This window comes from Lepidochelys olivacea, assembly GCF_965140295.1.
Source record: "Lepidochelys olivacea isolate rLepOli2 genome assembly, chromosome: 10".
NCBI lineage: Eukaryota > Metazoa > Chordata > Testudines > Cheloniidae > Lepidochelys > Lepidochelys olivacea.
Window position 1 is genome coordinate 49,061,448 of NC_140420.1, and position 27,009 is coordinate 49,088,456.

The 27,009-nt window shown below is 49.3% G+C and overlaps 1 protein-coding gene across 4 annotated transcripts in view; it reads left to right on the forward strand.

Annotated features, from left to right (window-relative positions):
* Window positions 1–27,009, forward strand: part of LINGO1 (leucine rich repeat and Ig domain containing 1) — a 471,260-nt gene that overhangs the window by 267,879 nt on the left and 176,372 nt on the right. For 3 of the 4 annotated variants that reach the window (XR_014713453.1, XM_084642161.1, XM_084642162.1), the window contains one exon: window positions 15,430–15,623. The gene's annotated coding sequence lies outside the window, so the exon portion shown is untranslated. The remainder of the gene's footprint in view (window positions 1–15,429; window positions 15,624–27,009) is intronic. The other variant, XM_084642163.1, reaches the window with a different exon arrangement.

Consider the following 27,009-nt stretch of genomic DNA (forward strand, 5'->3'; position numbering starts at 1 on the left):
TCAGGTCACACAAAGCTATTTCCAAGAGACCATCCTAGGAAGTGACTATATGTGTCGGACAGAGAAAGCCTGATTCCGCTGTCATTGACCCTTAGGAATATTAGTTATTTGTATTACAGTAACATCTAGCAGCCCCCACTAGAGACCGGGCCCCCATTGCACATGCACATAGTAAGAGACAGTCCCTGCCCCAAAGAGCTTACAGTTGTACATGGTAGACAGAGGGTGGAAGAGGAAACAGAAGCACATATTAAATGTTACTTGCTCAAGGTAACACAGCAGGTCAGTGGCCGAACCAGGAACGGAATCAAGGTCTCCTGACTCTGAGTGCAGTGCTCTATCCCTTAGACAAGGCTGCCGCCCTAAGACTGATCATTTACTTGAAAGAAAGAGAAGAACCAGAATTCTGGTGCCCACTAGAAATGGACTAAATAAAACCCCACGTGGCATGGCTAGCAGGTCCTGCAGTCTCTAGGAGCAGATTCTCTGTGCACCTAGAAAGAGACTTGGATACAACTCCTAAAACAAGAATCTAAACTGGATTTCTGTTCCCATCCAGAATGTGCTACTCATGTGACCGATAGACAAAAAAAAACAAAAACCCACGAACCTGATTTCTTAGCATCTAACCATGGATGCATGGTTCATGTGATTTTCTTGCCTATACCTTTAATAAGAACTCAGTCAGCATCACGGAATATAGTAGCATTATGTCCTTGGTGAGTGGATTTGAAAAGTGCCTCTTTCATGCAGCCTTTGGGGAAAAACGAGCCATTGAAACAATGGCTTGCTGCAGAAGAGCTCAGGCTTGGATACGTAATGAAAGACCAGTTTACATAGATTTTACATGAACTTATGTAGAGTAGAATGGGTTTGCTGATGTGTCCTGTTTTGCAATCATGTCATTAGTAGGTTTATGGAAAATGAACGGCAGGTACAGAACATCAATTCCATTTCCAAAAAAGTGCCGATCATTTTAATCATTCACCTAAAGTTTGGGCTGTGTCCAGCCATCTGCAATTGGGTAATAGCTCTTCCCTGACTTCTCAAGCTAGTCTTATAAACCTTCAGTTTGATCAGTAAACTTGAAATGGATGGTGTGCAACACTGACATGGCAGCCAGCTGTCTGGGAGAATGGACAGTGGGTTGCAAAGTGATGGGAAGTTTCACTTGATCGTGACGAACCAATTCTGTTCTTATAACAATTTTAAGACCTTGACTTAAGGTGTCACATGACTCATCAGAATCACACCCAGCTACAATGATCATCAGAAGCTCAGTCACACAGCCAGACTAGGAGTGACAAAGCAGGATCCTCAGCTATGGGCTGCCCCACACACTGAGGGGCTAACCTTGCAGAACCTCTACGGTTCACAGACATATAGATTTTAAGGTCAGATGAGACCACTATGATAATTTAGTCTGACCTCCTGCACAACACAGGCCATAGAATTTCACCCAGTGATTCCTTCACTGAACCCAATAACTGCATATATTTTCCAAAGACATTCACACGAAGTCAGTGGGAGCTGCAAGGGCTGACAATCAGGTCACGTGCTTCTAAATTAATCTTCCCAAAGTTGCAAAGCAGCAGCAGTTCAATTACTACAGGGTTCATTGGTGCAAACATGAGACATTCAGAGCAATTGGTCAGGCATTGCTTCTGCAGCAGCCTACGAAATATGCAAGCTGGCACACTTCCTGCCAGTGTGCTCTGCTTCCTAGCTGAATAGGTTGTAGAAGTTAGAAACAATCCATTTGAATACTGAAAAACACAGAAGTCACACAAGCCTGATCTCAATTATTTAGATTTGAAATACCTCTAAGTTCCAACTAACAAATGTATCTTCTAAACAAATATTTAGCACAGCAGGAAACATACTTACACACAGTGAATCTAGATTCCTACCAGGAAAAAGCAGCGACGGTCATCTTTTGTAAAGTTAACTTGGCTAAATTGATTTACACAGATGAATACCATCCCATCTGTGATGCCATTTATGTACATAAACCAGAGGATGGATCGGATTCCACATTGCCCTACACTGACTGTTGTCATTCATACCAACACAAAAGGGTCCCGTCCGACTTGTGCCCACTTTGCACGTTCTTTAATAATAATACCTAGCTCATACAGTGTTTGTCTCATCAGTAGATCTCAAAGCACTTTACGAAGGAGGTCAATATCTTTATCCCCATTTTACATATGGGGAAACTGAGGCACAAGGAGGGCGGTGGATAAGTGTACAGGGTGCCAGGCAAAATGGAGAATCCTACCCAATGACTATAAATACCATGAAATCTCTTCAGTATTCCTCATTTCCCAGCTCTTAACTGGCTATCCCACACATGTTAGCAACACACCATTTTTCCTAGCCATTGCTAGGGGACCCAGCAGAGGAGGCATTTTTTTGCTGTGTGGGTCTGACTTGGGAGACAGCTATTGTCTCTGAAGTTGGGTGGGGATGAAGGGCCTTGGTGCTGCTGAGGCTCATGTTCCAGTTCGAATGGGCTGCCAGATGAGAAAGGTGGAGCAGGGACTAGAATAAAAGCTATGCAAGGCTGCAAGAGATAAAGATTTGGCTACACCAAGGGTTCTGAACCCAGGGGATGCAAATAGGATTCAGAGGATGGCAACCACCTCTCTTTGTGGCTAGATGGGAAGGGATCCCAAAATTATTCTGCCATTGTAACACGGTGTTACAGTATGGAAAAAGCTGAGAAGCACCGAGCTCCAGTCCCTACTGAGAGACGAGGTGCAGCCAGCATAGCTCAGGAGGGGGGTAGGATGCAGCAGGTGTGAGGTTCCCTTCCTCCACAAATGGTCCTCAGTTCCCTCTCTGTGTCATGTGGAACCAGGAGAGTGATCACTACGTAGAGTATTTGGAGATGGAAACGGTTCCCCTTTCAACCCTGCTAGCTTCCAGCTCATCCTCTTAACTGCTCAGAAAAGTCTGCTTGGGGTCGATAGTCCATCATTCCATCCTTTGCCAGAAACGTTCCTTCCCCCATCCAGCGTTCCTGGGCTGAGGGTTTGGAGGAAGCCTTGCCAGGCTGGAGCCTCGACACTAATGCCTCTTCATTCCTGTGGTACAATGGGAGAAAGGCAGGCTGGATTCAAACTGGCCCCCAGCCACTTGCCTCCTCTGAATGAAGCCGCCCTCCCTCAGCGGAGACCTCCTCCAAACCTCTGCTCGGCGACCCCTGCCTGCTGAATTATTGACGAGAGCTAATGTGTGCGTAGGTTGGCACGGCTCACTGTGACCTTGATATCCCATTTCAGTGTGGCTTTCCCTCGCTGCTCCTGTTTTGTGTTGGGGCCAAGATAACCTGTTCAAGCTCACTCGCTCTCTCCCTCTCCATATCTTCTTCCCACTGTCCTTTCGGCTCAGCGACTGGCTTCTGGGGAATGAGTGCTACGAGGGGAGAGGACCCCAACCAATGGCAAGGGTGTGGGGAAACAAACGGGAACTTACGGGCAATTACAATATGCCCCTGGGGCCTGGTTCTGCTCTCACTTACACCAGCCTTCCACTGGAGTAGCACAAACGTGATTATTTCAATGACAGTAACACCAAGAGGCCCCATTGTGCTCAGTGGTGTCCAGTCAGGGAGGGTTCCTGACTCAGAGAGGTTCCAATGTAAATAGACAAGGGGTGGGAGAGGAAACCGAGTCACTGAGCAGTGAAGTGATGTGCTCAATGTCTCACACAACAGGCCAGGAATAGAGGCCAGGGCTCCTGGCTGCCAGTTCAGTGCCCTAGCCACTGGATGGCAAGTTCTTCTCTTACGTGGTTGCCAAGGAGTGAGCAGCCTAGAGAAACTTCTTCCTGCCTGACGCTCGGCTTGTCAGCCTGGATCTCAGGATCTGCCATGCTCTGCCTCCTGGAGTGAATTCCGGTTACATACGCCTCTTTCTGAGGATCGTTGTAAAGTTCCAAGAGAAATGAAAAACAAATAATAATCATTAGGAACCACTGCAGAGTGGGGTGAGGGAGAGGAAAGGAAGAACGAAAGAGATGGGGAAAGTAAAGGAAAAAGAGGGGAAGGAGAGCACTGGGACGAGACTGGATTCTGACTTAGGGGACAGTGGTTGCAGAGAGAAAATCTCTTGTGTCTGCTTTAAACAAGTGCTCCCCCAGCATTGCGAGGGGTGGAGCGGCCTGGGTGATCATGCTATGGCTACAAAAGAGCTAGTGTGAACCCAGCCTCAGAGTACTGCAGGGGAACTCACCCCCTTGGAGTTCTGGGCCAAGTCTCCGAGACCTCTCCGGGTGCTGAGCTGGGCCCTGATTTTCTCTTGCTTGCCCCATGCTTAGAGAGCTCCTTGTGTCTCCCGCTCCCCTCCTCGTCAGCTGCTTGCTCTGCCATCCATCCCCTGCTCCTCTCAGGGAATCCATGGAACCTTTCACCCTGAGCTGAAGCTGCTGAATGTGTCTGTCTCCAGCAGCTGCTTCTTTGCACCGTTGCTCATAAACGTCCAGGTAATTTAGTGCCTGCAGTGCACTAAAGCAACAGCCCTGTCAGAGGCTCTGCTTCGACACAAAGGAGTCTTGGCCTCCCACTCTTATGTCACTCACATGGCCTATAAGTCTCACTAAACAATGAGAACCTGGGTGCTTGTCTTAGGCTCTTAACATCTCATTTTAACCCCTTCAGTGTCTCTTGTTGCCCCCTGGCTTCACCCCAACTCCTGCCCTGCTCCTGCATCATGCTGTATTGGGGTTTCTCCCAGATGTGAATGGGGAGCCGGTGCTCTCAGTCCAGTTCCTAGAAGGCAGCTGCCAACATCACAATCAGCACTAATTAGCCCTCTCTTCAGCTGTCTCAGTAGAGTGTGGCTCACAAGTGTCCCAGAGCAGCTGCAGCAGCCCTACAATTAATCAAGCTGTCCCATAATGGAGATGCTCTTCTCTGTGGTTTCACAGCCAGCCACGCCCTCCATCTGCTTCTCTTCTCTGGCTTCCTCTGCCTCTGATTGCGTCCTGCTCAATGCTAGCTGCTGCCTGCTCCTTGCTGCTGTCTTTTGCTCCGCTCTGTTCTGCGGCAGGCATCTTGTTGGTTCCTCCACGGGGCTGCCTGTTTGCTGAGTGCTGAGAGCGAGAGTGGGAGAATGCATTAGAGGTGGGCACAGAGAACCGCAGTGCTGGGACAGTGTGTGTTCCCAAGGCCCGTTCCCAAGTGCAGGCCCACACACACAGCTCCGAAGTGAGGATGACAGACAGTGCATTAACCCCTGCGCAAGTCATCCTTACCAAGTCATGGCTGAGTCATGCCTGACAGCAAGCACTTGGTCACCAGCTCTGCCAAGAGACCAGCCTTTCTCCTGGCCCAATGTTGCCCCTGTGCAGTGTTGCCCCCTCTATGCCCAGCGACAGTGCATGGCATCCCCTGGGGTGACTGATTTCTGCTAAGAAGGAGTAACCCTTCTGCCCGTCAGAGTTGGCAGCAACAAGGGCCAGGTTCAATATCTAGGGGATCCATTCCAATAACACAATGCAAACCGGCTCGAGCCCCCACCCAGTGACCTGGGACAAATATATACCACCCCGCTGGGCGCCTCCAAGAGGCAATACTTCCCCTCTCGCAAGCACCTAGTCTGAGTGTAGCAAAAAGCCTTTTAATAACAGAGAGAAACAATGTGGCATTATGTTGGGGAAACACCACCAACAGGATTCATAACACAACCCATGAGCAAAAAACCCACCCCAAGCAAATTGGGGCATGTCCTTTCCCTTTGGTTCTTGAGTCCAGCAACCCCAAATCACCCAAAGTCCCAAAAGTCCAATGACCCAAAAGTCTCTGTCCCTGGTCAGGGCAGCCCCAGAGTTCAAAAGTTTATCTACAGAGCTTTACCTCCCAACCTGGGTGGAGATGGGGGTGGAGGTAAGAGGCACCTTACATGATCTGAAGCTGACCGCCCCACAGCTCCATAGGCCTTCACTCCACTCTTCCAGCCGCCCCACAAATTGCTTCGCTCAGCTCCGCTCTGCTCTGCTGCCCACACGCAGCTCCCGCCATCCCACGAACTGCTCCACCAGCTGATCTGCGAACTGCTCCGCATCCCACCAGCAGCTCCCGCCGTCCTATGAACTGCTCCCCCAGCCTGTCCACCAGGCACTCCAGCCGTCCCGCAAACTGTTCCACCATATATCTTCAGGCTCCCCCACTACTTAACACAACACTCAGTGATTTCAGCTCTTAGTCAGTTCAGCTCTTTGGTGAATTCAGCTTGTAGTAGGGGAGCCTCAGTGCTGGTGCACCATTAGCCCAAAGTGAGCTCAGCAGCCTATAGCTAGACTTCTAATGAATTCGCTCTGATATTCCACAGTGGAGAGAGGAGGAAGTGCAATTAGCATGTAAGGCCCTCACCAAGGGGCCCATGCCACCAAGTATTAATACTTGGTCCCCACCCTCTCTCAATTCACAGAGTTTTGGAACCCATGACCCTTGCCTAGCGAGTGCTACTTAGTTGATGGTGAGTCCCTCCATCATAACAAAAGGCCAAGTACAGTTCCAAGCACAGTTCGCATAATCAGGGTAATAACAATTTATTCTTCCTGCCACAATAACAGAGACACTGGGGATCCCACAGCAGCCAAAGTGACTGTTTGGGCAGCTATGGCCTCATTCTAGGCGGGGTGGATGTGCCTATGCAAATGAGATCGGCCCCTGAAGTTCTTTTCCACAACTTGCCACACCGCACCACCAGATGTCAGGGAGGAGCTCATCCTGACACTGCTTACAAAGGAATAAAAAGAGAGTAATTCTACATGAGCGAACAAAACCGAGGGTCAGAAGCTGGCTGGAGGTGCCGTAGTTGTGGGCGTGAAGCACATCCATGGTGTTAAGGCTCAGAGTGGGATGGTGGCATGTAAACCACTGCCTAATAAGGTAATAGAATGTAGAATTTAAAGCCAGAAGGCCCACCGGCTCATTGGGTCTGACGGCCTGTCTCCCAGGCCAGGAACCCAGCCAGCACCCGCCAAACCAACAGCTGAAATTAGACCAAGGTATTACAGCCCACAGGAGACTAATCTGTTATATGCCACAGGCAAAGAGCAGGAGGGAGCAAGATGCACCAAGGCCCCTGCAATGGCAGAAAATTGTTCAAGTGAGATATACCCAGATAATTCCACCAAGTGACCCACACACCATGCTGCAGAGGAAGGCGAATTCCTCCCTCCCCTCCCCCCCCACACCCACCCTCCAAGGCCAGTCCAGCCTGGGGGGAAATTCCTTCCTGATCCCACATTCAGCGACCAGCTAGACCCAGCTCCACACCAAGGGTGACTAAAGGCATCACCCCTCATGGGAGTGTGCAACAGAGCAGTGTCTACAGCACCCTGTGACGGTACAGCTTATGCTCAGCTCTGTGGGAGGGGCTGGACACATGGCCCCAGGCCTCCTCCTTTGGGACTCATGCTAAAGTGAGCAGGAGGCTGCTTGTGCCTTTTTTCCAGTGCTCAGAGCTAGTTGCCAGCTAGTCCTTAGCATAGGGGTATTTTTGTGGTGACAGTGCAATTGTCAGGGGTGCGTTTGGACTCTGTCTGCTGTTACTGTATAGAAATTCTTCTGAACATTGCTGTAAGTCACTGAAGTTTAAACAAGGAAAAGCATTCTCAGGTAGTGGTGCTGGAGAGAGGGGGGGCTTTCTCTGTATGATTCCCATGCTAGGGTGGAGCGGGAGCTGCCAGGTCTGTCTCTACCGTAATGCTCTCATGTCTGTATTGTATTGGACCTCACTGTGACTGAGGCTGGCCCTCTCCTGATGGTCTGTAAAGCTGTGATGGATTTCTCTAAAGGCAAAATAAATTAAGGGAAGCATCTTACTTGGATCTGGATCAAGGTTTAAAGTCAAACAGGTTCTCCATTGAGCACCGTCTCTGGCCTGGTACTATCCACCTGCACCGTTTATGACTGACTAATGACTGTAGTAGCATGTCAATTCTTTATGTTGTGCTATAGAGGTGGGCAAACTATGGCCTGCGGGCCACATCCAGCCCACGGGACCGTCTTGCCCGGCCCCTGAACTCCTGACCTGGGAGGCTAGCCCCTGGCCCCTCCCCCACTGTTCCCCCTTCCCCTGCAGCCTCAGCTCACTGCACCATCGGTGCAATGCTCTGGGCTGCAAGATCCTGGGGAAGCACAGCTGCAGAGCCACGGCCTAACCCTGTGCTCTGTGCTGCATGGTGCGGCTGCCTGTCCTGGTACAGCCATGCTGCCCACCACCGGTGCTTCAGGCAGTGCAGTAAGGGGACAGGGAGCAGGGGGTGTTGGATAGAGGACAGGGGAGTTCCGGGGGTGGTCAGGGGCTGGGGGTGTGGATAGGGGTCGGGGTGGTCAGACGGCGGGGAACAGGGGGGTTGAATGGGAGCAGGAGTTCCAGGGGGGCAGTCCAGAAGGAGAGGAGAGGTTGGATGGGGTGGCGGGGGGCAGTTAGGAGTGGTAGATCCGGGGGCAGTCAGGGAGAAGGGATGGTTGGATGGGGCAAGGGTCCCGGGGGCGGTCAGGGGACAGAGAGCGGGGTGGGGTGGATGGGGCAGGGGTCACTGGGGGGCCATCAGGGGGCGAGACGCGGGGGGAGGGTCGGATAGGGGGCGGGAGATGGGCCATGCCAACCAGCCCTCCATACAATTTCAGAAACCGGATGCAGCCCTCAGGCCAAAAAGTTTGCCCGCCCCTGTGCTAGATGCATGTGGACGAAGCCTCTCCAGGTTGTGTGGGACAGATCTCCAAGAGCAAAGCACCCCTAGTGATTAGTCCGTACGTTCCCCTTATGAGCAGGTTCTATCTCTATCTCCCTACAGCACAGCACAAGCCCAGGTAGTGCTGAGGATGGGGTCCTTCATAACCTAAAGATGGTCCAAGACTCCAACTGGAAACCTAGGAGAAATGAGCATGCTCCATCTCTCTCCAGCCCCAAATGAGGCCTGGGGATGCGGGGAGCCTTTTCCTTTGTAACCTGGCCCAGCTGGTTCCACCCACCCTACAGCCCAGAGTAAGCATGCTGTCCTGCCCGACCTAGCATGCTGGCTCCACCACTGTGACCTAGAGTGAGGATAAGTGACGCTGAGTGTGCTGTCCTGCCTAACCTAGCCTGCTCCATCTTTCTCCAGGCAGCCCTGCATGGCATTAGTGGGTGCTATGCTGCGATCACAGCTAATCTGGACATGCTTCATTTCCTTACCCCCTAGCCTGTCACAGGAGCAATGTGCTATTCCTCACATTGCGAACATTTCCTATCTACCACGGTGCTGGGATCCTTGTATAATTTGCCTTTTAAAATGATAATTCCCCATTAAACAGAGATATTTAGCCTAATATAAGTAGACAGATCAGTCAAGGCAGTAATGTACTCCAGTTCCCAAATGTTTAGTTTCCTTTGGCTAAACTTGCCTGTAAAAGCTCTTTTTCTCCTCCGTGGACGAGAATAACAGCTTTGACCTTGAAGGGAGGAAAGAGGAGGGTTTTTTACTGTTTTTCTTCCAAAATATTCAAGTGAGAGGGATTTTTGCTTAAACAATTTATGCCCTGTGGATAGATTTATTCCGTTCAGCTGCCAGCCACAAGAAAGCCCTGTTAGTCCCCAGGGCGTTTTTTCAGATCCGGTAAATCCTGCACATTAAATCTGCTCACAAACATGAGGGACCAATCACCCTGGCTAGAGCCAGCTATGGCACTGGCAGGTGTCAGGAGTCTCCCACTCCGCTGCTAGGCCCCTAGGCAGCCATGGGACTTGATGCAGCTCTTCCAGTATGCCCTGCAGCACCCCTGTGATTCCAGTCCTGAGCCCTCCTGCCGCTCTGCTAAGCAGCTCACCCACTCCTGGAGTACCAGTCCTGAGCTCCCCATACAGCTCTGCCAATGCACCCCACTCATGGCCTTCCCACTGTTCCGTATACCTATAATGACCTCTCACAGCTCAGCTGATGTCCAGCAATCCTGTTCTTTCAGCCCTGAGTCCTTACACATAGGTCTCTTTTCCCAGGCCTGCATAGTTCTCCTACATCTCATGCTTCTGTCTTACATTGTACGGAGGTGCCTATTGCTATAGTACAGTGTATAAGCTACTGATCGGGGCTCTTCTGCTGTTGCTCCTGGATTTATCCCTGCAATTGTAACTCGCTCAAACATTTTGGGATAAAGTGTGTGTAAAAAGCAAACAATGCCAAACACAACAAAGCTGGTTTGTACTGTGTTACTGTCCATTCTGCCAAAGCCCCTCCTGACCTCTACCCGCAACTCCCATGACTAGCATGAACTTCTGCCCGGTCTTGCTAGTACACTTCTGTCCTGACTTTTAGCATCCCCACTATACTGCCCTTTGGCTGACCCCGCACGGTCCAGTGGATGGGGACCTGGGTTCTATTCCCAGCTCTGCTACTGACTAGCTGTGTGATCCTAGACAAGACAGCTCTGTGCTTCAGTTTCCCCTCCCACCCATTGTCTGATTACATTGTAAGGTTTTGGGAGCAGCGACTGTGTCTCATTGTAGTGTGCTTTAGACACTAGAGCCCCTATTTCAGTTGGGGCTACCATAATACAAATAATAGTCAGCATTTTCTTTTTAATATATGATGTCCATTAGGATGATACTGAGATCTCCAAGCTCTTCCATTTGTGATCTGAGCCATATTTGAACCTATGGTATGTCTTCCGGGATGGGCAGCCAGTTTGCTTTGCCACACTGGTGCTTTTTATTTCCTTACTGCTTAGATTTTCTGTCTCCTTCTTCACTCCGATGGATGCCAGCACAATGCTTGAGGAAAAGATAGGCGTAACGTCTGATCCCAACACCTCAGAACTTCAGGGGAGGTTTGAGTTTGGCTCAAGGCCTGCCTCTGACTGTATGTGGTTTAATTTGATAGACTCCCCACTGCAGACAGCCAGTGTCTCTCGTGCCCCTATGGAAGTGTTGTGTTCACCAACATCCTAAACAAATACTGCATCTTTGCAGGACCCAATGTCAAGGAGAGTTTTCTCAAATCGTGTACTCCTCTCCACACACATGAATCTATCTCTATGTTACCTGTACAGTAGCTATATTCAGTTGGGATGTTTATCCTTAGTTTTATCTAATACTCTTTGGTCATGAAATCAGACTGGGGATCTAACAAGAACAGGATTTGTCACACCATTTCTGGTACTTCCTGGTTTCTGGCTGGGGTAGAAGTATTACAGTTTGTGTAGTATTTCTGCAACTGGATGGAATCAGGGAGCGGGGAGCTGAGTGAAAATGAAACGTACAAGAAACTATGCACACATTTTCTGGGCTTCATAAAAGTTCCGGGTCAAAGGTTCAGGTCTCAGTTTCTATTTTCATAGAAAGAACACCCAATTTTCAATGAATTGGTTTGCTCATCTCTAACTATACCACCCATGTTCCACCTAACTAGCAAAGTGACCTGCTGCTGTGCCTAAATTGTCTGAAAGCTTTTGACCCATGAATAGAACTTCCACCGTGCTCACCCCGTTAACAGATGTCTAACAATAACATCTTGCATTCCCATAGCACTTTACATCCCAAAGGATCCCAGTGTTGTTTGTGTATAGGAATGGCAGCTCCCCCCCTGGAAATGGCGTTATCGGTACCTCTCAAGTGGAAGGTGGGAGTACACAGTCACAACACTGCATGACAATCTGGGACAGGACTTAGAACTAAGTAGAATGGAAGGCTTTTCATTCATCCCCCAAGTTATCCTTCGAATCTGAGGTTTAAACAAACCCCAAATTCAGAGAACACCGTCAGCTGCCAAGCTTCACCTAGGTTAATGCTGAAACCATGCAAAGCTGCTAGTTTCTATCATTTTGAACCATAAGTTGCCCCGTTTGCTCAACACTGGTTCCAGATTTGTGCAAACCTCTCAACACGCTTATTGTTGTGTGTATTGCAGTAACACCTAGAGGCCCACCAGGGCCTGTTGTGATAAGTGGGCCTAAAAGTTTGCCCTAATTGTGAGTTCAACTGTAATAAACAAGTGTAAGTTCATAAGTTGTCACAATAACCTATAAGAACAAATGTTGGTGGGAAAAGGTACGAAAGGAAGACTGAATTAGTCCAAACAAAAAGGCCTCCTGATATAACTCAAGGACTGTGTTAAGTTCATGCTTAGTAAACAAGAGAAGTGTTGAACCAGATCAGTGAACCAAAATTGGGGTGTTGGAAACTAGGCCTAGTTGGCGGACAAAATAATGAGCGGCTGGGCTATTCCATCACCACTCCCTTTGTGGGTCCTTAAAGAAAGGGACTTCGGGGGGAAAATTGGCAACCGGAGCAAGCTTCACCATCATGGCTGCCATCCCCACAATCTCCTGATCCTGAAAGAAGTCTTGACCTGACCAGGCCAAAGAGAGGGACCCAGATAACATCACCACCTCTACTGGCTTCAGCTGAATCCCACACACCGCCTGGGATGAAATGGGATCAGACTTTAACAACAACAGCTGCAGCCCGTCTGAACTAACTTTGTCTCTTTTCCCCAAAGGACAGTCATTACCATCTTTGGTACCACCCAAGAGATCTTCAGTTGAGGGTTTTTTCCTCTAAAGATTCTCTCCAGCTAAAGGGAAAGGGAACAAAGGGTCCTGTTAAAATGAAAGCCTCACATAATCCTTTGTATTTCAAGTGCTTTGACTGTTTTTTCCTTCTTTTCTATATCTTTAATAAAAGGTTAAAAGGATTTTTAACAGTGTGTTTGCCATGGCACTAAGCAGGCTGAGGTCTCTGTAGACCAAACCCTGAACCTTGTTAGCAATGTTTACTGTTGGACAGCGACTATCTAATGTTAACATCTTTAGCCCATATATTCCACTAACCCATCATTCCAGGCAGTGTGGAGACCAAGTGACTTGTCCATGGTCCCACAGCAGGGCAGTGGCAGAGCCAGGAATGAAACCCAGATCTCCAGAGTAGTCTCATGCCAATGACCCTATCCACTAGACCACACTGTCTCCTTGGGCTCAGGGTCAGGTTTTTGATGGCACATGAAGCCAGGTGAGTTTCGCGTGGTTCAGGGGTTACTCCAGGAAAGGTTCACGCAGCTCTCTGTGACGAATCCTGTTTCCATGCCGGGGTGCTGGTTCAGTACTGAAGAGTGCCACCTATTGGCAAGAGCCCTTTGCTATTTGTAGCACATGTGCAGTACTTGGTATGTAGATGTTCATCATCACCATTGGCAAACAAGCCCTGACTATAGACCAGATGGAGCAGTGCACCTTGAGAAGAGGGTGAGACGATAGTAAAACCGTCACTGCAGAGAGAGAGGAGTTATCTAATAGACTGAGCAGGTGGCTGAGCGCCAGGTACTCACGAATGCTAGTCCTGGCTCTAACACCGGTTCCCTCTGTGACCTTGTGCAAATCACGTAACCTCCTCTCTGCTTCAGTTTCGCTTCATATGCAGAGGAGATTATAACCCTTAGCCACTCACAGGGTTGTCGGGAGGGTTACTCAGTTAATGTGCGGATAGTACTTTGAAGAGGGAAAGAGACACATTAGCGCTGATTATTATTTTATTACATCCTCCCTCCCAAACATACTGTCACCCGCTCACGAACGTACCTTGCTCCCAGAGGCCTCCTGTCACTGTAGTTAGATGTTGCCCTTTCAGTCCAGGTCTAGAAGTGCCTCACAGAAGTGGGTGAGTCTCATTACCCCAAGTTTGCACCAAGGCACAGCAGTGATATGTTTTACCTAAGGTGAAAGAGCAACTGGTAATCCCCAGAGATAGGATCAGAACCAGGTCTTCTAACTCTGCAGCTACTGCACCATGCGGTTGCCTATGGGTGCTTGGAGCACAGGAGTCACCCGGGTTCGTTTCTACTATGTAAATGTACTTTCCAATGGGAGCTTCCCCCCCACTGCCCTTCCTTCTGATACTTCATTTAAATACACGCTAGAAACACTGAAGATGGAAACAGCCTCCTGATATCGGATCATCTTGTCCGTTCCCTTCAAGACTATTCCCTACCGTAACCTGTCAAACTTTGTCCAATGGAGTTATAAAAGATGCAAGCAGTGGGGCTTCCGCTTCTTCCCATGAGAGGCTCTTCCCCAGCCTAATAGATCACTCTGATCACATCTTTGACATGTAGGAAGCCTATTCTACTTGTGCTGCATATAAACATGTGCTTAAATATCCTCTAAGCAGGGGAGGGCAATAGCCGGGGAGCCTTTTGTTGGGAAAGTAAAGAAGAACTTGTAAAGACCTTGACGCTGTCTGCATGTCTGCTTTGGCTTGCAGCCATTGGACCCATATTTCCAACCACTACAGCCATCCAGGGAAACCCTCCCATGGTCCTTGGATGCAGGGCTTTCACAGAGGATGGCACAGTCCAGTCATGATTGCCTATTCAGCTAGATGTCTCAGTGGTCTTTGGTACCACGGCCCATGGGATTCTGTTCACCCTGTTGTCAACCCTGGGCTTGACTGTACCATTAAGAAGCAGTTCTGGGTGGTGGTGATGTGGAGTAGAGGTGCCTTGCCCCACTTGGAACTCTAAGAGGGATCGGACCAATTCCAACCACGGAGCCTAGGGTGGATGTGCAAGCTGCATGATCCCTCTGTGTGGTGCCGTGCACTCCCCTCTCTGCACAGAGATGAGTCATGTCCTCATCCCCTTTGGGGTCATCTGCTTGGGATGCTAGGAGAGAGCATTCCCCTGCATGCAGGGGTTGGGGCTGGTCACTGGGTGAGACACAAACAGGGCTAGGCTCCATGCTTCCCACCATAAAAAGATCAGTCGCAGACTGGACCAGGCTAGATTTGAAACAGCCAGTGGCAATGGTTCCCCGTGGCCACAGGGCATGTATTTAAGGTGAAGACTTGGATGGCAAGAGTCAATGAAGCAGCACACAATTGTTTTTAATTATTGAAATGAAGGTGTTCCCGGCAGGAGCTGCAGGGCCCTATGCGACCCCAGATGCCACAGCTCCTGTTTTAGCACCCTGCTGAGTGTGATGTTGCAAGCACAGCCAAGAGAGAGGTGTTTATTAAGTCCTGCCTTTTAGACTTGCTCCTGCAACTCCAGAGGTGTGGATTTCATACCAGAGCCAAGCCATTAGGGGACTCCCAGGTTTATCCCAGTGTCAGTGGGGAACTGCTAGAGGTCAAGCAGATTAGCTGAAATGCACTGGAAAAACAAGCTCTCTACAGCTCCACAAGGGAAATGGATTGCAGGTGGATTTTAGGGCCCATTTCTGCATCGTTTTCTAACTAATGTTTTCCCCCATGTGTTTGAATAGATTTAAACCCCAGATTTCTCTACTTCTGGTCAGTATCTGGGCTTTGAACCAAGGAGTATAACTGGATTGACTTTCCAGCGGAACCACCATTTCCTCTTTTTAATTCTCTTCCTCTTCTTTTGCGTGACTTTAGTTCTCCCTTCAGCTCCTGTTCACTCTTTTGGCATTGTCCTGTTTTGCAGGAGAGCATGTCCAGAATTGGATGAGTCACCCCAGATGCTGCAGCACTGTGAATAGGATTTCATGACACCCTAGGTTGGCCAGGCCAGTCCCATCATTCCAGCGTGAAACTTCTGGGCCAGAGCCATCATCTTCTTCCTCCACCTGGGAGATTGCCTGAGGTTGCATGGCAAGGCCGTGAAGGTCAGTCAACACGGTAGGTCCCCAGTTTTTCCTCATTTTCGCCTCCTTTCCATGTAGAGTTTCATGTGCGGCACTGGGAAGGAATAGCCAGACCTCTGGGCAGCGCTGTACTTTCCTCACTAGAAATGAAAGCTCTTCTGAGAGCCAAACCCCATAATGCCTCTCACAGGCAGGATTGCCAAGTCCAGGCCTGATCACAGGAGTCCAGTTCTACCCCCTGAGATTGAGACAGAGGCTGTGGTGTCCCGAGTACTTCAGGGATAAGTCCAGGAATGGGTTGGGGAGAGGAAGATGGACTGAGGAGGATTAAGGCAGAATCCTTGAGGTCCCAGCTCAGTGGACAAAGGGAACCCCAAGGCAACTGTGAGTGAAGGAGGTGACCTGGGTGAGCCTCAGCTGAATCCATGGTGAGTGCCTCAGGCTGTGTCACAATGTGACTGGTGAATGGGAGCTTCTGGAGAGAGAGGCCAGGTGTCATGTGGCTCTGAGTTAGGCAGCTTGCCCGGCACACCAGCCAGCTACTGAAGAGAGGGCTGGCAGCTGGTGGGGAGAGTAGGAGGGCAAGTTTATCTGGGCCCAATAGAGTCAAATATTTGGAGCAGGGACATGAACCAGGGTCTCCCACATCCCAGGCCAGTGCTCTGGGGGGAGAGGCTGTCTTTCAGAGTGCCAGAGGTGCTGTTGTGCAACGCTGGTCTGTCAATGAACTGGAACTATCTGGACCAGCCGAAATGAGGGCCAGATTGTGATACCCTGACTCACTCTTGGCCAGATCCCCACCTGGTGTAAATTGGTGTAGCTCCATTGACTTCACTGGAGTGACAGTGATCTACACCAGCTGAGGAGTTGACCCACTGAGTAGCATCTTAACTCCAGGAGTAATCCCGTTGAAATTGATGGGACTGCTCTTGCTAAGCAAGGGGATTCAGACATGGCCCTGGGGGAACCGGAGAAGCTGCTGGTGCCAGCTTCAGGGAGTTTCCCATCCTTGAGCAGAGGGGAGCTGGAATTTCCCCAACCGTGGGCAGGGTTCAAAAGTCTGGGGGCCTCGTTTAAAATGAGGAAGCTAGGAGTGGGCAGAGCTGTTTGGCACCTGGGGTACTAAAGGAGGGATGGGAGTGGCCATGGAAGGAGGCAGCACAAAGAGCATGGATGAGGTCCAAAAGCACCTAGATTTGTTCCTACTGCCATAGAGGCTTGAAGATGGTCACTCCCCAAGGCACAGACATGCTGGGCTCTCAGCCCCACATTTTGTCGTTCTTCTGTCTGGCACAAACTCCAGCCAGCAGGCAGGGTATACCAGGGTCACCTCCTTCTTGAGCTGAGGCCAGCAATGGAGTGGGACAGGAGCAGAGGGCCAGATCCTCACAGTAACTAGCTGTTGTTCCATTGACTTCAATGAGGTGAGGCCAGTTACATCAGCTGATGGTCCTAGCCAATTATGTGAGTCTATATCAAAATGGAGATGGGGCCAGAGGGTGCTAGGGATCTGAGCAAGCGTGGCGGGGACAAACAGAGGGAAGTGGCTAGCACAGCTGGGGGTTAGAACAGGCAGGGACACACATTAAATGGTGTCACTATGGGGAGGTGCAGGGGACCTAAGCGAATACAGACTTAGGGGCCAGTGGAGGTAGCTGGCTAGTAAGCAATTTAGTCAGGATGGCGGTGGGGTTACCCAGTTTTATTTCTCGGCATGCTCCCTGCCAAGTGAGACATGCATTGTGTCTGCAGTACAAGCAGGTCTAGCTAGCTAGATGCCTTGAGAGCCTAAGGAATGATTACGGAACGGGTGGATCAAGGACAGAGAGAGATTGAATAACTACAGCATACAGGGATGTAGCAGAGGTGGGACCCACCTCTCAGCTCATTTCCTCAATCCTTTATTCACAATGGAAAAAGGTAAATAGCAGGGTCCTCCAAGGATCTGTATGGGGCCTGTGCTGTTCAATATATTCATAAATAATCTGGAAAAGGAGGTGAACAGTGAGGTGACAAAATTTGCAGATGATACAAAATTACTCAAGATAATTAAGTCCACAGCTGATGGTGAAGCGTGGCAAAGGGATCTCCCTAAACAGAGTGACTGTGTGACAAAATGGCAAATGAAATTCAATGTGAATAAGTCCAAAGTAATGCCCATTGGAAAATATAATCCCAACTATACATACAAAATGATGGTGTCTAAATCAGCTGTTACCACTCAAGAAAGATCTCAGAGTCATTGTGAATAGTTCTCTGAAAACATCCATTCAGTGTGTGCAGTGGCAGTCAAAAAAGCTAACAATGTTAGGGACCGTCAGGGAAGGGATAGATAATAAAACAGAAAATATCATAATGCCACTATATAAATCCAGGATCTGCCCATACCTTGAATACTGCGTGTAGTTCTGGTTATCCCATCTCAAAAAAGATGTAGTAGAATTGGAAAAGATACAGAGAAGGGCAACAAAAAGGATGAGGGGTATGGAACAGCTTCCGTATGAGGAGAGATTAAAAAGACTGGGACTATTCATTTTAGAAAAGAGAGAACTTGGGGGTTTGGGGAGAGTAGATAGAGATCTATAAAATTATGAATGGTGTGGAGAAAGTAAATAAGGAAGTGTTATTTACCCCTTCACATAACACAAGAACCAGAGGTCACCCAATGAAATTAAAAGGCAGCAGGTATAAAACAAACTTAAGGACTTACTTCTTTGCACAATGCACAGTCAACCTGTGGAACTCATTGCCAGGGGATGTTGTGAAGACCAAAAATATAAATGGGTTCACAAAAGAATTAGATAAATTCATGGAGGATAGGTCCATCAATGGCTATTAGCCAAGATGTTGAGGGACGCAATCTCATGCACTGGGTGTCCCTAAACCACTGATTGCCAGAAGCTGGGACTGGACGACAAGGAATAGATCTCTCGATATTTGCCCTGTTCTGTTCATTCCCTCTGAAGCATGTGGCACAGGCCACTATCAGAAGACAGGATGTTGACTAGATGGACCATTGGTCTGACCCAGTATGGCCATTCTCATGTTCTTATGTTAGGAGACCAAGCAGGAATGGAAAGAAGGACAGATTCCTTAAAAGTCTTCCCTTCTAGGAGCAGGAGAGCCAGGCATGCTCAGTGAACAGGTTGTAGTGGTAGGAGGGAGTTTTGTCATTAGAAATACTGTGTAGATGGCTGGGAATGTGATGACAGTGAAAACTGTGAGGGTATTTGCCTAGTGGGTGTGAAGGTGTCAGATCTTATGAGCCATATACTATGGATTGTTTTTTAGAGAGATCTCAGAAAGAGCCTGTGGTCGCAGTACGTGCTGTACCAATGACATAGGGGATTGCAGGCGAGAGCTCCTGGAAGCTAAATTTAGACAAGGTAAAAAGCTTAAGTCTAGGTCTTTGATGGTAGTTTTCTGTGATGGGGAGGAGCTCCAGGGACTGGAGATAGCAAAGGTACTGACAAAGTGTTACCACGTGCCTGTGTGTGGCAGGACAGAGTTCCCAGAGACTGGGGAGATTGGGGTGAGAGGTGGGGGTCTGGCAGCACCCTGTGGGGGTATGCTGTAAGGAGCAGATGTAGCCATGTATCAGGTGGTCTGACCACACCTGAAGGTTGGTTATACCAGGTGATGCGTACAAATCAAGCGGTATTTAATCTGGCCTTTGCCTTGTGCATGTCAAGGGGGATGCCTTCAGCTATAGAGAAGACTTTCCCCCAGCCCAGAGGATACATTTGTGCTACGGGAAGGAAAAAACAAAACACTGCATGAACGTGAGTCTGTTCCCCAGCACTCTCTCAGGACAATGCAGTGATGCTGGGCTCGCCAGGCCACGGTCTCTGAATGCACTGCCAGATGCAGCCACCTCTTCCCCAATGCACCCTGCCCCCGCCTAGACTCTAGCTCTTGAGGCTTCCCACAAGCACTTGCTGCTGGAAGTTTTCTGTTTCCAGGGCTCACATTCAGCTCTGACTTAAGTGGCTGCCAGTCCTGTCCCAGTCAAAATTACACCCGCTTATGCTGGGGCTTCAGACTTGGAAGGAATTGGCTAGCCTTGTTTGCTCCCTGAGGAGTGCAGATAACAGGGCACCCACGTGCCTATTTAACTCTTTGCCATCGAGCTTTCGTGAAAGTCACATCATAACCACCAAGTCAATTGCTGGCTTATCTACACGTTTTCAGCAGGCCTAATGCTTCTAAATCGTGTTAACCAAAGCCTGGCCTTCAGCCCGACCTTTACACTCCCCCCGCCGCTGTGACCCTCCCTTCTCTGCCAGAGAAGTTAGTAGGGGAGGCTAATCTCCTCCTCAGGATCTTGCTCTGCTCTGATGGCAGGCCAGCACTCACTGGATAAAGAGCTGGGATAAAGCTGCGAGAGAGACTGCTGGCTCAGGCTCAGTTTACTGTTTTATTGCAGTGACTCTGCTACAAGGCATTTATGGGATTAGGGCCAGTAAGATCACTGCAGGCAGAGACAAAACAGTCTTGTCCTCTAAGAAGCCATGGAAAAATGGCTTGGCCTGTTTAACTCCCATGATCCTCCAAGTTTGGGTTCGTGGTCTGCTGAGGGAGGATTAGAGCCAACATTGCTCACCCTGCAACCAGTGTTGGTGGATGACCCAACACCCGCATCAAAGGTGGGACGGGCAAGGCACAGGCTGGATGGGCAGCCACTCATTGTGCCCCATGTCAAGACAGCACAGTAATGCTGGGGGGGTTCCACTGCATGAAGCACCTGTGCCTGGCCCAGAGGGCCCCACCCTCAGAAGCATGGGCCATCTGAGGAGACCAGCCATCCAGAAGACAAGTTCCATAGCCCATCCACAGACAGCTGTGGAGATCAGGGGCAAAGAGAGACAAGGATGCCTCGGGAAATAGATGTGGGGTCTGCTTTGCTGATGCATGGAAGGGAGGCCAAACAATTCATATCCTAAGGCACAAACACATCTAAGGTTGGGCCTGAGTCAGAGGGTATAGTAAGGTCATGGGAATGAGAAATTCCTTCACCCCAAAATGTCATTTGCTTTTAGACTGTTGTCATTAGAGAACCCCATGAGAGTCCCATCCAGACAGCCTCATGTGGATGAGAACGAACTGGTATTTAATACCAAAAGATACCTCGTTGGGGGCATGCAAATACATCGCGCTCTCTTCCTCCTGCAGCAATGACAGTGGCATGATCCAGAGTTGCCCATTAAGTAAGGTCCCTTTTAGCTACTGGAATCTTCGACCACTCTGTCTGTTTGGTTGACTATCCAGGATTGCTTAATAAGAGAAGAAAGAACACAAATTATTTATCCGCTAACCTCCTCCCCCACTCCATCCCAGCCTCCTGCAATCTGAAATGTAACCATGTCAACATTTTTGCCACCTAAGTGGTCATGGAAACTGACACGCAAACTCCTGTGCTTCCCAAAGCATCTTATACATTGACATGAAATTCTTGGCAGATGTCACTAAACTCCTCTGCTTTTGGTGACAATATTGTTTCCACATTAACTAATGGATTTCAAAAGTGGGGAGGACAGGGGGAATCAGAGGGAACGTGACAGAGATAAAGGATTGGAAATGTGGCATAAATAAAATATGTGCTGGAATGTGCTGTCAAGATTTCATTGCCACTTGTTTGGGAGGAGCCACCCATAACTCACTCCTAGCTGTGCCACTTGCCCCAAATGCACAGTATTAAAAACCTGACAACACTCCCACCCTGGCACAGGCTGAAAATGTGATGAAGCTGACTGGTTGTCTTGTTATCCAACAACGTGATAGGACACCATAAGCAATTTACATCTGCTTTAATATACATCCCTCCTTTTCATTACCACAAACTCCTTCTCGAGGCGGAACGTGCTGCCTCTCAGCCCCTGTGCGTGATGACCTGTTAAAGCTCAGCTCCGCTTTCAGAGCTGGTCAAGTCTGGAGGGATCAAATGTCCCAGCCTTGAGCCTGGGTTTGAGGAGCAAAGGCTGGCCAAAGCGAGGGGCACATGTAGACCCAATGTAAGAAGCTGCCCCTATCTATTGCCCAGCAGGAGGACCACATGGGGGAATGTGAGCCGGAACCCGAATTAGCTCCTTGTCCACTGAGCTGGTAGGAACTGGCTGCAACTCAGTCCATCCAGACCAGCGGTTCTCAAACTGTGGGTCAGGACCCAAAGTGGGTCGCGACCCTGTTTTAATGGGGTCTCCAGGGCTGGTGTTAGATTTACCGGGGCCAAAGCTGAAGCCTGGGGGCTTCAGCCCTGGTTGGCGGGGCTCAGGTTATAGGCACCCTGCCTGGGTCTGAAGCCCCTGAGCTTCGGTTTTGGTCCCCCCACCCGCACTCGAGCGGGCTCAAGCTTTGGTCCCTGCTCCTGGAGTCATGTAGTAATTTTTATTGTCAGAAGGGGGTTGTGGTGCAATGAAGTTTGAGAACCTCTGATCTACACCCTTTTAATCCCATGAGGGATGGATAGGGGAGGGGGAGCCAGGGTCAGAGAGCAGTTAATTTTACAGCTGCAAGAGTGGCCCCTGCTAACCAGGGTGGAGAAGTGACCCTCAACAAGGGACCTCACCTCACTCCTGTCCGGAGGGTGCGGCAGAGGTGCAATGGACTGTGTGCATGTGTCCAAAAAGTGAGATCACTGCAGAGTGTATCTGGCTGCAGAAAGACAGGGGTTATCTCCCAAGGCACCAGCCCGCCAGACGAATCCTGAACAATCTGCTAGCCAGCCCCCTTCCTTGAGAGAACTCTCCTGTACTTCAGAGACATTAAACCGGAGCAGAGGGCGGCTGGGATTCTAACCCCAGTGGATCTCCCCCTTCGGTTAAGGATGGCGCAAAGCCAGGAGATGGTTGAGCTCTCCTTTGGGAAGGAGGCAGATTGGGGAAAGGAGGAATATTTATCCTTTGAGGAACCATCCCAGGCTTTTTTGGCAGCAGTGGGAGGTTCTTCCCCAAACCAGCTTGCTGAGTCCTCGCTGGTACTGGGAGCCTTCTGACTTCTGCTGAGTCATTTACCTCTGGCTTCCTTTCTCCCAGTCTCCTTTCCCCATCTTTATCAGCAGCTAATGAAATAGGCCAGGAGAGACCCAATCCGTACAGTAATTAAATTTACTTAGTGGGTATTCAGCTGGAGTAATGAGAAGTTTAATTCAATGATTAGTTTTTTCTTTCATTAATTAAAAATGGAACAATGGCGCAATTACACTGGGCTGAACTGATTCTTCTCTTAGAGAGATGCTGATGGGAGAGGGAAGTTTGTTCTTTTCTCCTCCCTTAAAAGAAATCTGTTCGGCTCCTCGCAGTCCTGCACCTATCTGGGCCCCTCTCCAAAGACTGCAATAGACCAGGGTGAGTGTGTGTCCGAGTGCATGGCTGATCCGAGGCCAGTGTTATGCAGTGCTGCCTGACCTGGCTGGAGGTGACTCAGCCACAGACAGAGGCAGTTAGAGGAGTGCAAGGAACAGCTCGTGACTGGGGCTGGTTCAGGGCACTCCAGCTTCAGGGAGCACTGGAGGGGACGAGAGCTTTCTCAAGCAGTGGGATCTGCTTAAAAAGATCATGGTGGACTGTAGCTGGGACTGAGGCCTGGTGCTTGGAGTTGTGTGGGACTCTGAAGTGGTGCAAGATAGCAAATGTTGGGGCTGCAGCCTGGTAGGGTGGTCTCTGGGACGATGGAGGGCATCTTGGCTAGCAGAGGGCATCTAGACATGTGGAAGTCATCCCAGAGGGCAGACTAAATAACCCCAGTACAACTGGCCCCTTTGTTGGAAGGATGAACAGAAAGGCCAAGGACCAAAAGGGCCTGGAAGCTGAGTTCCCCTCCCCTCCCTAGAGATGCTCCCTCTTGGTCACAGGTGGGTGTCAGGTCCCTCTGTCAGCCAAGCCCATTCACATGGACTGGATTCAGTTTGGAACAAACCCTGCCAAGGTCTGTAATCCCGGCTGCTGCCTTCCCTCTGGTACGCACATCATTGCCGGCCAACCCTCTAGAATGGCTGGGCTAAGGCTGGGGCTGGGCTAAGCCTGTGGGCCTCTGCCCCACTGACAGCCTCTGCAAGGAAGGGTTAGCAAGGAGGCTGCGGCAAGGCGAGGCATGAAGGCGCTCAGCGGTTCAGGGGTTTGAGGCATTGAAAAGCTGTGGAAAATTGTTTTCCAAAGGGCTCATCTGATGAGACTCAAGGCCTGTGCGCATGTCTTGGCATAGGGCAGGCCCTGCCAGGCTGAGTGCCTTTCTGCATGAGTGCATGCGTGTATGCTGCTAAACCTGAGAGGCCACTTGTTCCTGAACCCGAGGGGGGAACTCAGCTCAGCCCATCAGACTCTTTCATTTTCTCCTTTGCAAACAAATTAGTAGAGCTGCAAGCAATGCTGGAGCTGGGCAGACAGGTGCTTTGCTCTCTGTGTTTCACAGTCTCTCCTCTCCTTAGCCCTCCCTCCTCTCTCTTTCCTTTTTTTTTCTCCACCTCGGCCTTACTTCCTCCATATTCCTCCATTTTCTTTTTCTTCTCTTCCCAGCCTCAATCCTTTTCTTTCCTGGTCTTCGCCATCTCGTTCCCCTCTCTTGAGCTCTCTGGCTCCCATTTAAAAATTCAGGGCCTGACTCAATAACATTAATGCTGCTCTGGAAATATGAATGGGCCTTGAAGGGGCAGGAGATGGTTTTGAGATAAGGAGGGAGTATGAGAATAGCTGCTAAGAATAACCTCTGTGCAGGGGCCTTCCCCCGCTGGTATAGAAGTGGCTTAATGGCTCTCTATCAGCCCAGAGCGGGGAGGGAGAAGGGGATGGGGCCGGGGCCAAGAGTAGGGAGGGAGGAGATGATGAGCCACGAGTAAGGATGGCCAGAGCACGCTTCACTACAGCTCGTCTCTATGGTGGGTCTGTAGGAAGTTACAAAAGGCAGAGCATGAGATAGAGTCACTCTATGGCTGCTCTAACTTACCCTGAGCTGAGCAAGCCCCCAAAAAACAGAGCGCAGAGGTCTCTTAAAGCCACCTTTGTGCTGCTCCAAGATCATGAGTAGCTGAGAATCGGAGTGATGGATTTCAATGTGGAATAACAGTTAGAGGGATTTTACTTGTATTATTTGGTTGCTAGGCTTGGAATTTGATTGGAAAATAAGTTGTTGGGTTGTTCCCCCTTGGTAATAATTATTTTATCCTGTTCAGGGCTTTTCTGAAACAACTCCCCCCAAAACCAATGAATATCTGCATGCACATTCATCTGAGTGAGCAGCAATCACCTTCTACCCGATCTGCTGTTCCCTGCCGAGCCCTCTGGTAACAGAAATGCGCTGTGCCGCCCCTGAAGTGACTAGGCAGGTGGAGAGGCAGAGAGCAAGGGGATTAATGAAGGGAATTTAAAGCAGTGCATCTGGTTGGTGAGGCCTGTGGGGCTGAGGGCGAGAAAGAGGGGAGGCAGAATTGTGGATGTGCTTGCAGAATTACGCTTGTGCAACAAGTGTTACTTTAAACAGATCAGCATTTCTGAGCTCCCTGGGATAGATAACCAAGGACTGGGGAAAGGACTGAGGCTTTGAGCAGCTATGAATAAACATATGCGGTGCTTCAGCTGCAATTCTGTGAGGGGCTCACTAATCGGTCTTTGTTCTGTTGGGTTATTTATTTAGACCTCTTGATGGTGCCCCTTAAGGGTCGCTAGTGGGTACTGGCCAGGGGGCTACAGCCTCCGAATTCCAAGGCAGCTGTGCTGTGGGTGGCACAAGCCATCAGTTTGGGTGACAGCTTGGGAATTCGATCAGATCCAAATCCCAGACAGCGGGTCGAAAAGTAAGAGCCTTTATTTTTACTTGTAAACTGCTGAGGAATTTGGCTTTTATCTCCTCCTTTGCTGGTCGTTTGGAAAGGTCCCCCCAGCCTCCTGCCAGGGATAACAAATGGACCTTTTGGAGGACAGAACTTATATCAGGGCTTCTCCTCCCTCTTGGAACTTATTTCTTCTGTAAGATGTTTCTGCCACTTGAGTGCACTTGGATGAAAGGGGAGTCCCTGTGCTACGAGGGAGCCGTCATAGTAGGGAATGGTGTAAACTCTGGGCATTAGGGAGCTGCCAGCTAGAGCAGTCCCAGTCTCTGCCAGCAGGAAGCACGGTAGGAAGGAGTATAGCACGCTGCTGTGTGGGAGCTGCCAACTTTTCAGTTCCACCTGCCACCAGAAAGAGTCAACTAGGGATAATCGTAGGCGCATTGAGTGAGAGGGTTCCGAGCTGCTCCAATCCCAATCTCTCCCAGCAGGTGTCATTGTGGAGAACGGTGTAGGAGTGCTGTGTGGGAGCTCCCAGATAAGAGCATCCATGCATTCTTATTGTACTCCCCGCACATACTCTGTGCGGTTGTAGGAAGTGGCCTTTCAGCAGAAAAGGGATTTGAAATTTGGCCATAAATATTTGGTGTGGGTGGAAGATTGAAATGCAGGTCCCTGTTCACAGTCAGTTTCCCCACTTCTTCTAGAGCTGGATTAAATAAGTAAATAAATACAACTTTTTAGCCCTTTAAAGTCATAGAATTGTAGAAATGAAAAACGTAATAAAGCAGATAAAGAAGTTGTTTCCCAGGTTTTAGTACTTTCCCCAGGCTCCTCCAGATGGAAGACAACCTTACTTTGCTTTTTAAATACAGTTTTGCAGGCCGTGTAGCTATCAAGCGGGCCTTTTGGTTTATGCTGGATTTTACTTTAGGGTTATTATAGTATTTCTGGAGTCATTATGATATGCACCCGAAAGCATCTCTGTACTCTGTACTGGAATGAGACCACATAAGTTTCCATGCCCATTTGTACAATAATGCACTAAAGAGGCCTGTTGAGTGAATGATTTGAGCTGTAAAATTTCCCCTGGTTCCATATTTTAAAACTTTGCTAATTATATATGAGTTCATAAAGAAGCCAAGTCAATAATATGCCTGTAAAGAAACTCATTCAGTGTATATGTGCACAATACATTCTGTCAGCTTGGAGAAATATTCATTTAGCTCTATCACAAATTTCCTATGTGACACTGAACAAGTTACTTCCCCTCTTCGTGCCTCAGTTTCCCCATCTGTAAAATGGGGGTAGTCCTTCTTTCTCTTATGGAAAAGTACCGTCTGCCCAAGGTATCTTCAAAATCATCCATTTTGGATGCCTCAATTTTGGGATGTCTGATTTTGAGACGCAAGTCAAATGACACAATGTAATGAACCCCCACGACCCCATTTGAAGTCAACAGGAGCTGCAGGAATAGGTGCTGGAGCACCCCCTGGCTTAGAATCATAGAATATCAGGGTTGGAAGGGACCTCAGGAGGTCATCTAGTCCAACCCCCTGCTCAAAGCAGGACCAATCCCCAACTAAATCATCCCAGCCAGGGCTTTGTCAAGCCTGACCTTAAAAACTTCTAAGGAAAGAGATTCCACCACCTCTCTAGGTAA